Here is a 13500-nt window from a genome sequence, read left to right on the forward strand (position 1 = left end):
TACCAACCCTTACTTGCCTCCTTTTACAGGTGGAAAAATCAAATTTGGAAAGTAATTTCCCCCAAGGAAAAACCCCACAGCTGAATAGTGGTGGGAGCAGGAGGCCACACTGGGCGCAGGAGTACCCACCTCCCTACAGGAGCCCCACACTGTCTCACCCTTAGAAAACCCAAATGCACACTCCTTGTCTTTCTAATGCATTCTTTCTGATGTGCAGGAAGAGGGGAAAGAAGGAAGAGCTTTTCCATTTGGTGCTCCAATGTCTCCTGCTGGACCCATCTTCTGCCTAGTGGAAGGGAGCAAAATTTCAAGAAACAGGTGAGGTTGAGCAGCTTGGTGCAACCCCATGGGGCCTGGAGTTGGAGCTCAACAGCAATGGATTTCAGAGACCACCCTGAAACTCCCAGTAAAAAAGACTTCGGAGACATGTTAATAAACTCAAGCATTCGATCAACCCACTTTTAAGTTTTCCTGTTTGCTTGCTTGTTTTTGCATATGGCAGTGAGATTGAGCAGCAGGGAATTGTTTCAGTGGGAAGTGGGAGGACCCTCAATTCTAGGTGTGCCCAGAGGACCTTCCCCCACCACAGGCCCTGCCAGCCTCCTGGGACCAGTTCCTTCACTGATGGCAGTAGACATAGCCCATTTCTCCTTTCTCCAGGAATGCTCTTTAGAGGCTGCCCCGCCAAGGCTGTGTGCACTCCCATTCTTACCTCGGCCTGCCCAGCCTAGCGTTCAGTGCCGGTACCCTTTGGCTTACGCAGGAGGAGGACAGCGTGTAGAACCCTGTTTGCAGCCACCAAGTCCACCCAGTTGCTGCCTTCTCCTACCTTCTGTCCTATTGTTCCCGTCTCAGCCCACATGAGGGCCCTTGTTTACGTTGGCACTCCCACCCGCTACTACAGGGAGAGGCTGGGGAAGAAGATAGTGGCCTGAGTCTGGCCGGATCTCTGGAAGGCCTCTCCCAAGTCTCACGGACAATAAAGTGACTTCCTATCTAGCACATGGTTTCCCTTCAGAAGCAGTGATGGGAAACCTACAGCCAGGGCTTCTGAGGGGCCCTGGCTAGAGGCTATTGCTCTGCTCCCTCTGGAAAATTTCAGTGAAGATGAAGGTGAGTTGATACATTTTGGAGCTAAACCAAAGATGGCTGATTTAGGTAGGAATTCTCATAAGGAGCAGAAAGAGTGCAGGCTTTGATATGGAATGCCTTGTGATTGGAAAATGGATTTAGTAGAAACCCAGAATATTCTGAGCATGAACAGTTTTTTCATAAATCCCTTTTACATTCTGAGAAAGAAAACAGCACCCCCATACACCTGTCTCTTGGAGAGAACTTTTCTACAATATGATAAAAATATGCACAAAAGATTTGAATATATTTTAAGTGTTTATAAGATGATCAAGATATATCTGTGGGTGTCCAATGGAATTAAGTTTTCCTTCCCTATCTGTAGTGTCTGATGGACCTGGAAAATGGGAATTATTTTAGAGACTTTTGTTTGTTTGTTTGAAGCGGATTCTTGTTCAGTCACCCAGGCTGGAGTGCAGTGGTGCGATCTCAGTTCACTGCGACCTCTGCCTCCCAGGTTCAAGTGATTCTCCTGCCTCAGCCTCCCACGTAGCTGGGATAACAGGCACCCGCCACTACGCCTGGCTAATTTTTTTGTATTTTTAGTAGGGACAGGGTTTCAGCATGTTGGCCAGGCTGGTCTCAAACTTCTGACATTAGGTGATCCACTGCCTCGGCCTCCCAAAGTGCTGGGATTATAAGAGACATTTAATTTTATATTCCATAATGCTAATATTTTTAACCATGAGCTTACATAATTAATTTTTTTTTTTTTTTTTTTTAAAGACAGAGTCTCGCTCTGTTACCCAGGCTGGAGTGCAATGGCGTGATCTCGGCTCACTGCAACCTCTGCTTCCTGGGTTCAAGCTATTCTCCCATCTAAGCCTCCCAAATAACTGGGATTACAAGTGTGTGCCACCACACCTGGCTAATTTTTTTGTGTGTGTATGTGTATTTTTGAGACAGTCTCGCTTTGTCGCCTAGGCTGGAGTGCAGTGGCGTGATCTCGGCTCACTGCAACCTCCGCCTCCCGGGTTCAAATGATTCTCCTACCTCAGCCTCCTGAGTAGCTGGGATTACAGGTGCCTGCCACCACGCCCAGCTAATTTTTTTTTTTTTTTTTTTTTTTTTTTTTTTTTGAGACGGAGTCTCGCTCTGTCTCCCGGGCTGGAGTTGCAGTGGCCGGATCTCAGCTCACTGCAAGCTCCGCCTCCCGGGTTCACGCCATTCTCCTGCCTCAGCCTCCCGAGTAGCTGGGACTACAGGCGCCGCCACCTCGCCCGGCTAGTTTTTTGTATTTTTTAGTAGAGACGGGGTTTCACCATGTTCACCAGGATGGTCTCGATCTCCTGACCTCGTGATCCACCCGTCTCGGCCTCCCAAAGTGCTGGGATTACAGGCTTGAGCCACCGCGCCCGGCCTAATTTTTGTATTTTTAGTAGAGACAGGGTTTCACCATGCTGGCCAGGCTGGTCTCGAACTCCTGACTTCAGGTGATCCACTCACCTCGGCCTCCCAAAGTGCTAGGATTATAGGCGTGAGCCACTGTGCCCAGCCTAATTATTTAATTTTTAGAAACAAGGTTTTTTAAGTATAGGAAAACTAAAAGACTAGGAAAGATTTGCAGTAAATTCAACAGATGAAGGGAGGTTAAAGTGGGAGAAAATGTTAGGAGAAAATCCAGAAATTCCCTTTGTTCCTGACAGCCTCATGTCACCAATGGTGAGCAGCAGAGGGGCCTGAAAGGGTAGTGGGTTTGAGAGGCCCTGGTGTCCTGTGGGGCCCTGCCACATGCTCTGGTTGCCTCCTGTGTGTGCCGACACTGACCTGGGTGAGACGCCTCACTCCCTGGGCTTCCCTGTCCTTGTCAGTAAAGCAGAGAGAGAAACACAACCTGCCTCTCAGGTTTCCTGTGAGAGTCAAATGAGCTGCCATGGCAGCCCCCGGCTGAGGCTGGCGTGGCCAGCAGCAGGAGGAGCAGAGCGAGGCTGAAAGGACACGGGAGGCCTCAGGACCCACTCTGTTGGTTCTCCTCGTTGGCAGTCACATGCTGCTTCCTCTTTGTCACATCTGTATTGTGGAGCCATAAACCCTCCTTTCCATGGGACATGTGCTAAAATAACATTTCTTAGAAAAGTTGATCTCAAGAATATACCGTTAGTAACAAAGGAGCCAGCAGTGTGACAAATGTTCATTCAAAACGGACATGAAAACTGAGGTCTGTTTTGGAAACAGGATGCTTATTACGTAAGTAATTTGTAAAAATAAGTTGCTTATTGGTAAAGGTCACAATTTCCTTTTACTTCTGTGGTCATAGAGACATTATAAGCGTTGTTACAGAGGAAGTCTGGGGCAGGATGGTCCAAGATACCAGGTGTGTAGACCACGGGTTGGCAAGCTTTTCCTGTACAGAAAAATGCAAATATTTTAGGTTTTGAAGACTGTATGGTCTCTGTCACGACGGCAGGAGTCCCACCGTATTCATGAGGTTATGCTCCAAGACCCCCCAGTGGACATCTGAAACCTTGGAAAGTGCCAAACCATGTATGTATGCTGTTTTTCCCTATACAATCACATAGCATAGGGTGGATCACATCTGCGGCACGAACACGCCAGACAAAAGGAATGATTTGTGTCCCAAGTGGGATGGCAGGAGACTACATCACACTGCTCAGAATGGTGTGTAACTTAAAACTTAGGAATTGTTTATTTCTGGAATTTTCCATTGTTTTTCTTTTCTTTCCCCTCCCCTCCCCTCCCCTCCTCTTTCTTTCTTTCTCTCTACAGTCTCTGTCGCTGGAGTACAGTGGCGTGATCTTGACTCACTGCAACCTCCGCCTCCCGAGTTCAAGCAATTCTTCTGCCTCAGCCTCCCCATTAGCTGGAATTACAGGCCTTGTGCCACCACGCCCAGCTAATTGTTGCATTTTTATTAGAGACGGAGTTTCGCCATGTTGGCCAGGCTAGTCTTGAACTCCTGACCTCCGGTGAGCCGCCCGTCTCCGCCTCCTGAAGTGCTGGGATTACCGGCGTGATCTGTTTAAAGCATCCAGCCTTAAACAGAATTTAATGAACTGTTAGTTTACAGCATGCAAATTTTTCTCCATTGGTAGTTTTGGAACATATTTTTCTGCTTCTTTGAGAAATGGGGTGTTCTACTTTTAATCTTCCTGTGTGTTATTTGGACAAGTTACCTTCCCATCCTGAGCCTCAATTTTTCCATCCATTAGAAAAGATAAGAGGACTACTACCTTCTAATCCTGCTTGTGTGGGGAAAATGCTCTTTGCACAGTGCCTGGCATTTAGCAAGTGCTCAATAAATGATGGCAGTAAGCAAAGTGAGGCTCTCCCTGCCGTGCTGGGATTTGATGCCCCTGTTCCTATAAAGAGCTGCCTACAGTGTCAGGGAGCCGGGCCTTGGGCTGTTGCCGTGTCTCAGTAGGGCTATGTGAGCATATTGATTTTTGCAAAACCAAGTTCTGGTTCCTTGCTGTGGGGCTGACAAAAAACCATGGGGCCGATCCTCTATAAATATTTTAGCTCTGTCCTCGGTTTTTAAAATACGAAGTGTATACTCTAGGCCTTGCCTGTCTGCATTGAAACAAACTCTTCTGAGGTCATGTGCCTCTGGACCCCCACAGCCACGCACTGTCAGCGGCAGGCCCCACCCCTGGGAGTCATATCCCCACCTCAGTGCTTTCTCTGCCCTTGGAGAAGGAGCTTAGGTCAGGCCCCACACACCTGTCCAGCCCCACGTGTCTCCCTGACCAGCCCCACTGCCAGCAGCACCCCGTGCGCTGAGCCAGACCCGGTCCCGCCCTCAACCGGCAGAGGGCGCCCGCCCCCAGGCAGTGAGGCTTCTAGGGCTGCTCCCTGAGAAAGGACAGTATCTTGCATGGGGAGGGGAGAAGGGACAGTGAGGTAACTTCTTCCCAAGGGGTCGCCATCAGGGACCCCTTTGAGAGTCTGAGGAAAACCTCAGAAAAGGCACAAACTCAGAAAATATGAGAACTGCCCCCTCGGTGCCCCCTTGTCACTAGGTGATGGGGACTCCCGGCTCCCCGGAAGCCCATCTCCCTTAAGGGAAGCAGTGAGGTGAGTCTTCAAGTCCCCTTTCCCCAAAGAAGTTCTGCTGTCTTGCCCCAAAGATTCCTCGATCCCCTCTTGGGTCTGGTCAGATCTGCCCTTGCCTTGAGAGGAGGCTGGGGAGTGAGCTTGCCCCAAAGGAGACTCAGACCTGCAGAACTCAGGGCCACCCGCAGGAGGGAAGGGCTGCCCTCGCCACATGTCCCTCCTGGGGCCTGCTTCTGCTTGGCAGGGTGGGGCTGCCCCATGTGAGGACTGCTCTAGATGGGCTTTTTTTTTTTCTTTCTTTTTTTTTTTTGAGACAGAGTCTTGCTCTGTCACCCAAGCTGGAGTGCAGTGGCACGATCTCGGCTCACTGCAAGCTCCACCTCCCGGGTTCACGCCATTCTCCTGCCTCAGCCTCCCGAGTAGCTGGGACCACAAGCGCCCGCCACCACGCCTGGCTAATTTTTTGTATTTTTAGTAGAGACGGGGTTTCACGGTGTTAGCCAGGATGGTCTCGATCTCTTGACCTCGTGATCCGCCCGCCTCGGCCTCCCAAAGTACTGGGATTATAGGCGTGAGCCACCGCGCCTGGCCTAGATGGGCTTTTGTAGGTGAGAAAGGTAAGACCTCAGGCCTACTAGCGCATAGAAGAAAAAAATCCCGGCTGGGCACGGTGGCTCACGCCTGTAATCCCAGCACTTTGGGAGGCCAAGGCAGGCAGATCACCTGAGGTCAGGAGTTCAAGACTAGCCTGGCCAACATGGTGAAACCCTGTCTCTACTAAAAATATAAAAATTAGCTGGGTGTGGTGCCTGGTGCCTGTAATCCCAGCTACTCGGGAGGCTGAGGCAGGAGAATCACTTGAATCCAGAAGGCGGAGGTTGCAATGAGCCGAGATCACACCATTGCACTCCAGCCTGGGCAACGGGAGCAAAACTCCACGTCAGAGAAAAAAAAAAAAAAAAGCCTGCTGCCAGGAGAAGCTTGCAGGACGGTGGTGTGGGGCAGGCAAGGTCTAGGGTAGGAAGGAGTTCCCTTCCCTGGATGTTTCCTATGCCGGAGGCTAATGGACAAATTTTGAGAAATTGTGATGTTTGGCTTGATATTGGGTCTTTTTTCCTGCGTCATTCATTCCCTTGAAGTTGTTTATTAAGCACCTGCTGTGAGTTGGCGCTATATTGTGACACAGGGGAGAAAGGGCATGGCCTGCCCTCATGGGGCACACACTGTAGACAGGACGTTGGTAAAGACAACATGACAATTGTGACTAATGCCACAGAAGAGAGGCGGGTGATGTTGTTATGCGGACTTGTGGTAGGGGAACCGGACCAGCCAAGGAAGCCAGGAAAGAAGGGAGCATGAAGTCGGCAGAGAGGGGAGTGTTCTGAGGGAGAGACCAGCATGGGCAAAGGCCAGCAGGTTTGCTTTCTGCAGTGCAGTAATCACGTTCAGAAATTATCTTGTGTGTATTTTTACTTGTTTATTATTATTATCACCTCACTAAAACGTCAGCTCTCTAAAGCCAGGAGCCTTACTGTCTTACTGTGTCCCTAGCTCCTAGGACAGTACCTGGGAGATAGTAGGTACTCAACATATATTTGATATTTGTGGAAAATGATAATAATGGCTGACATACACTGCATGTCTTCCCTGTGCCAGTCACAGTTTCGTTTTGTTTTGTTTTTGAGACAGAGTCTCACTTTGCTGCCCAGTCTGGAGTGCAGTGGCACGATCCGGTTCACTGCATCCTCTGGCTCTCTGTCACCCAGGTTCAAGCGATTATCCTGCCTAAGTCTCCCAAGTAGCTGGGATTACAGGCGCCTGCCACTGCACCTGGCTAATTTTTGTAGTTTTAGTAGAGATGGGATTTCACCATCTTGGCCAGGCTGGTCTTGAACTCCTGACCTCGTGAACCACCTGCCTCAGCCTCCCAAAGTGCTGGGATTACAGGCGTGAGCCACTGCGCCCTGCCTGCCAGTCACAGTTCTAAGCATTTTATATGAACCCACAGCCAGCCCATGAGGAAACTGAAGCTTAGAGATGTTAAGTAACTTGCTTAATTTCTCAAAGGTGGTGGGTGCCTGAGCCAGGATTCTAACTCAGGCAGGCTTCCTCCAGCGCTTATGTTCTTACAGCCCATCTCTAGATGTAAATGAAGCAGACGGATCTGCTTAGGTGCAGCTTTAAGCGTATCTATGTATATGTGAGCAAGTCGGGGATTTCAGCCCATGACAGAACACAGGCTGTCAGCACTGTCACTGTGTGACTGCAGGTCAGAGAGTCTGGGTGGGAAGAGGGAGAGGGAGAGGTATGTTGATGAGCTTGCAGCCCTTTTTTTTTTTTTTTTTTTTTTTTTTAAGACGGAGTCTGGCTCTGTTGCCCAGGCTGGAGAGCAGTGGCGGGATCTTGGTTCACTCCAACCTCTGTGTCCTGGGTTCAAGCAATTCTCCTGCCTCAGCCTCCCGAGTAGCTGGGACTACAGGTGCACATCAGTATGTTTGGCTAATTTTTGTATTTCTAGTAGAGATGGGGTTTTACCATGTTGGCCAGCTGGTCAGGAACTCCTGACCTCAAGTGATCCACTCACTTTGGCCCCCCAAAGTGCTGGGATTACAGAGGTGAGCCACTGCACCTGCCTTGCAGCCATTTTTAAGCATGGGATGTGGCCTAATCAGATTGGCAGGTTGCAGAAAAGATTAGAGGGCCACAAATGGATTCAGGGAGACCAGATGAAACTTACTCACATGAGAATGATGGATGTTTTCAATAGATGAGTAGGAGTTAAAATGCTTTGGAGATTAATAGGATGTGGGTATCTATCAGTATTCTCAGTTGCTAGAAAGTGTATGAGTTGATTTTTGCTGTATAACAAACCACTCCAAAACTTAATGGCTTAAAATAATAAGTGTGTATTATTTCTTATCATGCTTATGGGCCAGTTAGGCAGTTCTGTTCTGAGTCAACATGGCTGGTGGTCAGTGGTCTAAGGCAGCTTCACTTGGGTTTGTAGACTTGCATGATGTTTAGCTGGGACATCAAGGATGACTTGGCCTCCTGTCTGCCATCATCTGGCAGGCCAGCTCAGCCTTGTTTACATGGTGGTGTCCCGTGGTAAGAGGAGAGCAAGTCCCAGGGCGCAAGCACCAGCACCCTACATGTCTCTGCGTGCCTCATATTTTCCAGTGTCCCGTTGGCCAAAGCAAAAGCCCCATGGCCAAATCCAGATTCAGGAGGTGAATGACTTGTCTAGTGGAGGTCAACCGGCCTCCGTCCTTGGCCACCCTGGTGCTTGTACCGTGAGCCCATGATAAGCCCGCCATGGTGATGGAGTTACAGGCTACCGGTGGGCCCACCAGGCTGGTTTTGCTAAGCCCAACCTGCCAGCAGCAGAGAGCAGTGCTGAGTCCTCCGGGTGTACCATGGCCAGGGGAGACCGGCCAGACCGTTGCTCAGGCGTCCCCATGGATGTAGCCAGGACCCAACTCAGTGTTGCCCTTTCGCTGGCTCTCCTTCCCCGGCCCTGCTTTTGAGGGATGCTAGGTGAGACTGCTTTGAGTGTCCCTCTCTGATGGAGGGCTGAAGCTGCTGGCACCCCTCCTTGGTGGCACCTTTGGAAGAGCTTTTCTATGTATCTTCTGAAGCCTGGGAGACATGCTGTGTGGGTGCCTGCTGCCTGAAAAATCAAATGGCCAAGAGTTCACTTCTGGCCAGCTGCTCTCAAACACTCTGTAGGCCAAAGAGTGTGCGGCAGTGCCGAGGGGGCGATGAGGGCAGAGACCTAGGCAGGGAGAGCTGGGGGTCCTGTCCAACATGGCTGCTCCAATGCTTGGGGTAAGGGGGCCTTGGCAGGAAAGCAAGGGGTGTCTGTCAGAGGCTAAGGGGCAGCGGAGGAGCATGAGCCATCTTCAGAGACGGTGTCTCCTCTGTCAAAGGGAGCCCAAGGCAGCAGTCCTTGGGGACAGAGGGTGTGGTAGGCTGTCAAAAGCTGCTGTGTGAGCGAGCAAGCTTCAGACCTCAGAGGGAACCACCTGAGACTGGCGCAGATGAGAAAGCTGCTCTGCGGCCCCTTTGCCTGCCTTCCCTCTGTGATCTTGGTGGAGCCAGGGCTCACTGAGGCCGAGAAGGAGGTGGGGGAGGGGTAGGAGAAGGAGGAGCAAGGTGGGGAGGCTGAGAAGCCTATAGGGCCTCCTGCCCCCTGACAGCACCTGCAGCTGCAGGGGTCCACTGGGGGAGGTACCTGGAAGAGGCTCCAAGGATTACCCCAACGGACTTTTTTTTTTTTTGAGACAGAGTCTTGCTCTGTTGCCCAGGCTGGAGTGCAGTGGCATGATCTCGGCTCATTGCAGCCTCCGCCTCCCATGTTCAAGTGATTCTCCTGCCTCAACCTCCCGAGTAGCTGGGAATACAGGCGCCCGCCACCACGCCCAGCTAATTTTCTTGTATTTTTAGTAGAAACAGGGTTTTGCCCTGTTGGCTAGGTTGGTTTCCAACTCCTGACCTCAGGTGATCAGACCGCCTCGGCCTCCCAAAATGCTGGGATTACAGGTGTGAACAACCACGCCCTGGCCCCAACAGGCTTTTTTTAAAAACTGACTGAAATCATGCTGTTATTCATGATCAGAGAGGGACTGGGAACATCATGGACTTGCCCCAGTTCTCGTCCCAAGGTCCAGGAAGAACTAGCTCCAGAGGTCAGAAGGGAGAAAAGAGAGTTGTTTTTCTGACAGCAAAACTCTGAGACCTGCTGGTTCACTGTGGTGACTAAGTTACCTCCATGAAAATAAGTGTCGTGAGGATGTGGAGAAATTGGAACCCTTGTGCGTGGCGGTTGGGGATGTTAAAATGGTGCAGCTGCGGTGGAGAACAGTCTGGCAGTTCCTCAGAAAATTAAACCTAGGATTACCACATGATCCAGCAATTCTGCTTCTGATTATAAACCCAAGAGAAGCTAAAGAGGGTCTCAAGGAAATACTCATACCCGCATGTTCATTGCAGCGTGATTTGCAATAGCCAAAAGGTAGGAGTGACCCAAGTGTCCACGGGCTGGTGAGTGGAGGAGCAAAATGAGGCATAGACAGACGGTGGGATGTTATTCAGCCCGAAAAAGGAAGGGGATCCTGACGTTCTGCAGCACGGGATGCACCTTGAGGACATCATGCTGAGTGAAAGCATCCAGACACAGAGGACAAATCCCCTACGATTCCACTTCCATGAGGCACTGAGTCGTCAGGTTCATAGAGACGGAGGAATGGTGGTTTCCAGTGGCTATGGGGAGTTGTTTTTTAATGGACACAGAGTTTCAGTTTGGGGAAGATGAAAAAGTCCTGGAGATGGATAGAGCTGAAGACTCTACACAGTGTGAATGTGCTTAATGCCACTGAGCTCTACACTTGAAAACAGTTAAAATGGTGAATTTATTTTATGTATTTTCACTACAAAAGAAATATGAAAAAAAAAATAGGTCTACAGAGAAGAGTAAGGCACTTATTTGCCAGTGTTTGTTCCTTAGTTCCAGCTCTGATCCTGCTGGTCCCAGACAGGCATCATCAGTTTTGAGAAAGCACTTTTCTCTTGGCCAGGGCTGTCACAGCGTAAAGCTCATCGCTCGCAGTGGGACCTTGGCAGCGCGAGTTGAAGGCGCATGGAAGAAAAAGTCCGTGCAGATGAGATCAGAAGCCGAGGGCCCTGGGGCTGAGCATCTCGCGAGGAGGGCCCCAAGGGCCTCCCTGAGGGAGAGGGAGAGAGGAGGGGCCTCGGGCCGTGGTGTGAGCTTCTGAGGAGCTGGGATTTGTGGAGAAAAGTACCGTTCTGTGGCCTGGATGCACCACGGAGGTAGGAGGAGCCCTCTCCACCCCAGGTCCTGAGGCGTGAGGGCCCTGGAGGAAGGCAGCACCCGTGGAAAGGAGGGCCGCAGGGAAGCTGCCCTGGTCCTTTGGACAAACAGATTTGGGGCTCAGGAAGGGAGGAGGAGGACTGTGCTTTCCGGAGGGCCCAGAGGCAGGGTTTGGATGGATGGGTGGACAAAGGGGTGGCAGGACGGAGGGGTGGGGTGTGGGGCAGGGCAGCCAAGGAGCAGGAGCGCGGAAATCTCGAAATGACAGGTGAGTGGGGCGTGAGGCCCCACAGATTCGCACAGAAGGCATTAGGCTACGTGTTGAGATGCTTGCCTTTGGTGGCAAGCAGGCCTCGGGGCTAGGGCTGTGGGTATGAGTGTGGGGCCTCACTGAGCCCAGGCATGGGAGTTCATGGACACTCCCTGTCTCCTTCCCGCTTCTCCTCCAGCAGGCAGGAGGAATGAGGCAGATGTGCAGAGACAGGCAGAGGGCAGGGAGGGCAGAGGGAGAGGAAGGGAGACAGACCACACCCTCCTGCAGCGGGCCCCAGGCCCCGAGCTCGCTCCTACACCTGCATCGCAGCAGGAGCCCGGGCTCCTCCCAGCGGGCGGAAGCAGTGTCTTCTCTTGGTGCTTGTCATTTGCAGGAGAGGCCAACTAATACACGTCCACCTGAAGTTTACCCTGTGCTCCCTACTGCCCCCAGAACAGAGTCCAAGCACCTCTGCCCTGCATTCAGGGTGACCCCACTCCGCCCCACCCATCGCACCCTCTCAGGCCTCCATGAACAAACCTGGTCAGGCAACACGTTTGTGCTTGTTAGTCAAGGCTGGTCTCCAACTCCCGACCTCAGGTGATCCGCCCGCCTCAGCCTCCCAAAGTGCTGGGATTACAGGCGTGAGCCACTGCACTTGGCCCAGACTCTTTTATCTTCCCCACACTGAAACTCTGTCCCCATTCAACACTCACTCCCCATTCCCCTCCAGTCAGCCCCCGACAACCATCATTCTAACCATTCTACTTTGTGTCTCTATACATTTTACCACTCAGTACCTCGCGTAAGTGGAATCATACAGGATTTGTCCTTTGGTGACCAGCTTATTTCACTCAAGGTTCATCCATGTTGTAGCACACGTCAGGATTTCCTCCCTTTTTTTTTTTTTTTGATGGAGTCTTGCTCTGTCGTCTAGGCTGGAGTGTAGTGGCACAATCTCGGCTCACTGCAACCTCTGCCTCCCGGGATCAAGTGATTCTCCTGCCTCAGCCTCCTGAGTAGCTGGGATTACAGGCGCCCGCCACCATGCCCGGCTAATTTTGTATTTTTAGTAGAGACAGGGTTTCACCATGTTGGCCAAGCTGGTCTCAAACTTCTGACCTCAAGTGATCTGCCCGCCATGGCCTTCCAAAGTGCTGGGATTACAGGTGTAAGCCACTGTGCCCAGCCCCCTTCCTTTTTTTTTTTTTTTTTTTTTTTTTAGAGACAGGGTCTTGCTCTGTTTCCCACCACTAGAGTGCAGTGGTTCGATCATAGCTCACTGCAGCCTCAAACTCCTGGGCTCAAGCAACCCTGGTGGCGTGTGCCACTATGCCTGGCTAATTTTCTTTTTTGTAGAGATGGGGGTCTCACTCTGTTGCCCAGGCTGGTCTTGTGCTCCCAGTCTTAAGTGATCCTCCACCTCAGCCTCTTGGGTCGCTGGGATGACAGGCATGAGCCACGGTGCCTGGCCTTCCTTCCTTTTTAAGGGTGAATAATATTCCATTGTATGTGAATTGTGTGGATGATTTTGAATGGCCCTGGGGGCTCTGTGGTTGTCTCAGTGATTATGGGGTGGATGGACACAGCTGGAATGGAGCATGCTCCAGTTTGGGAGGCACTGGGAGACTCACCCACTCTCCACCCATCACCAGGGGTCCCAAGGCCTGAAATGCCATCCTCTTGGGCTCTGTACTTCCTTCGTGTGCTCTGGGCCCTTTGCCCCATGGAGACCTCTCCCAAGGATACGGGAGCAGAGCCAGCCCTTCCATATCTTCCAGCATCTCTGCCACGTAAACAGAAAACTAGACATTGGAGAGCTGGTGAGAGTTGAAGGAATCATGAACCTAAGGGGAGAGAAATGGGACCTTTTTCCTTCCTTCCCTGGAACCCGCCTCACACACAGATGGGCTCCCCACCACTCTGTGCCAACCATGGGGCTCCAGGGGACTCCCTGATGGAGATGGGGGTACCTGCAAGGAAAGGGGTGGCGTTTCATTGCCCATTGGGATGTCTTCTCATACAAGAGACTAGCCGGGCCGCCCGCTGTGTCATTGGAGCTGGTTGAGCAAGAAAAAAGAACGAGACAGAGATGGCTGGGCAGAGAGGGGCTGAGCACGGCACCTACACACGCATCTTGCATGGGGATGACGCGTTCACTCCCTCTGGGCCAGCTGCACCCCCAGAGGCTTGCTGGGTGGGCCGCCTTGCCGATGCCATGGCCAGGGGCCTGCTGGCGAGGTGAGGGGCCCCATGGAAGGTAGTTGGCGGA

The 13500-nt window shown here is 51.6% G+C and overlaps 1 protein-coding gene across 2 annotated transcripts in view; it reads left to right on the forward strand.

The window, feature by feature from the left end:
• Positions 1-458, forward strand: part of ULK2 (unc-51 like autophagy activating kinase 2) — a 105439-nt gene extending 104981 nt beyond the window's left edge. For both annotated transcript variants that reach the window (XM_050763872.1, XM_050763874.1), the window contains exon 28: positions 218-458. The gene's annotated coding sequence lies outside the window, so the exon portion shown is untranslated. The remainder of the gene's footprint in view (positions 1-217) is intronic.
• The last annotated feature ends 13042 nt before the right edge of the window (positions 459-13500 follow it).

Source organism: Macaca thibetana, chromosome 16 (assembly GCF_024542745.1).
Source record: "Macaca thibetana thibetana isolate TM-01 chromosome 16, ASM2454274v1, whole genome shotgun sequence".
In the NCBI taxonomy this organism is placed as follows: Eukaryota; Metazoa; Chordata; class Mammalia; order Primates; family Cercopithecidae; genus Macaca; species Macaca thibetana.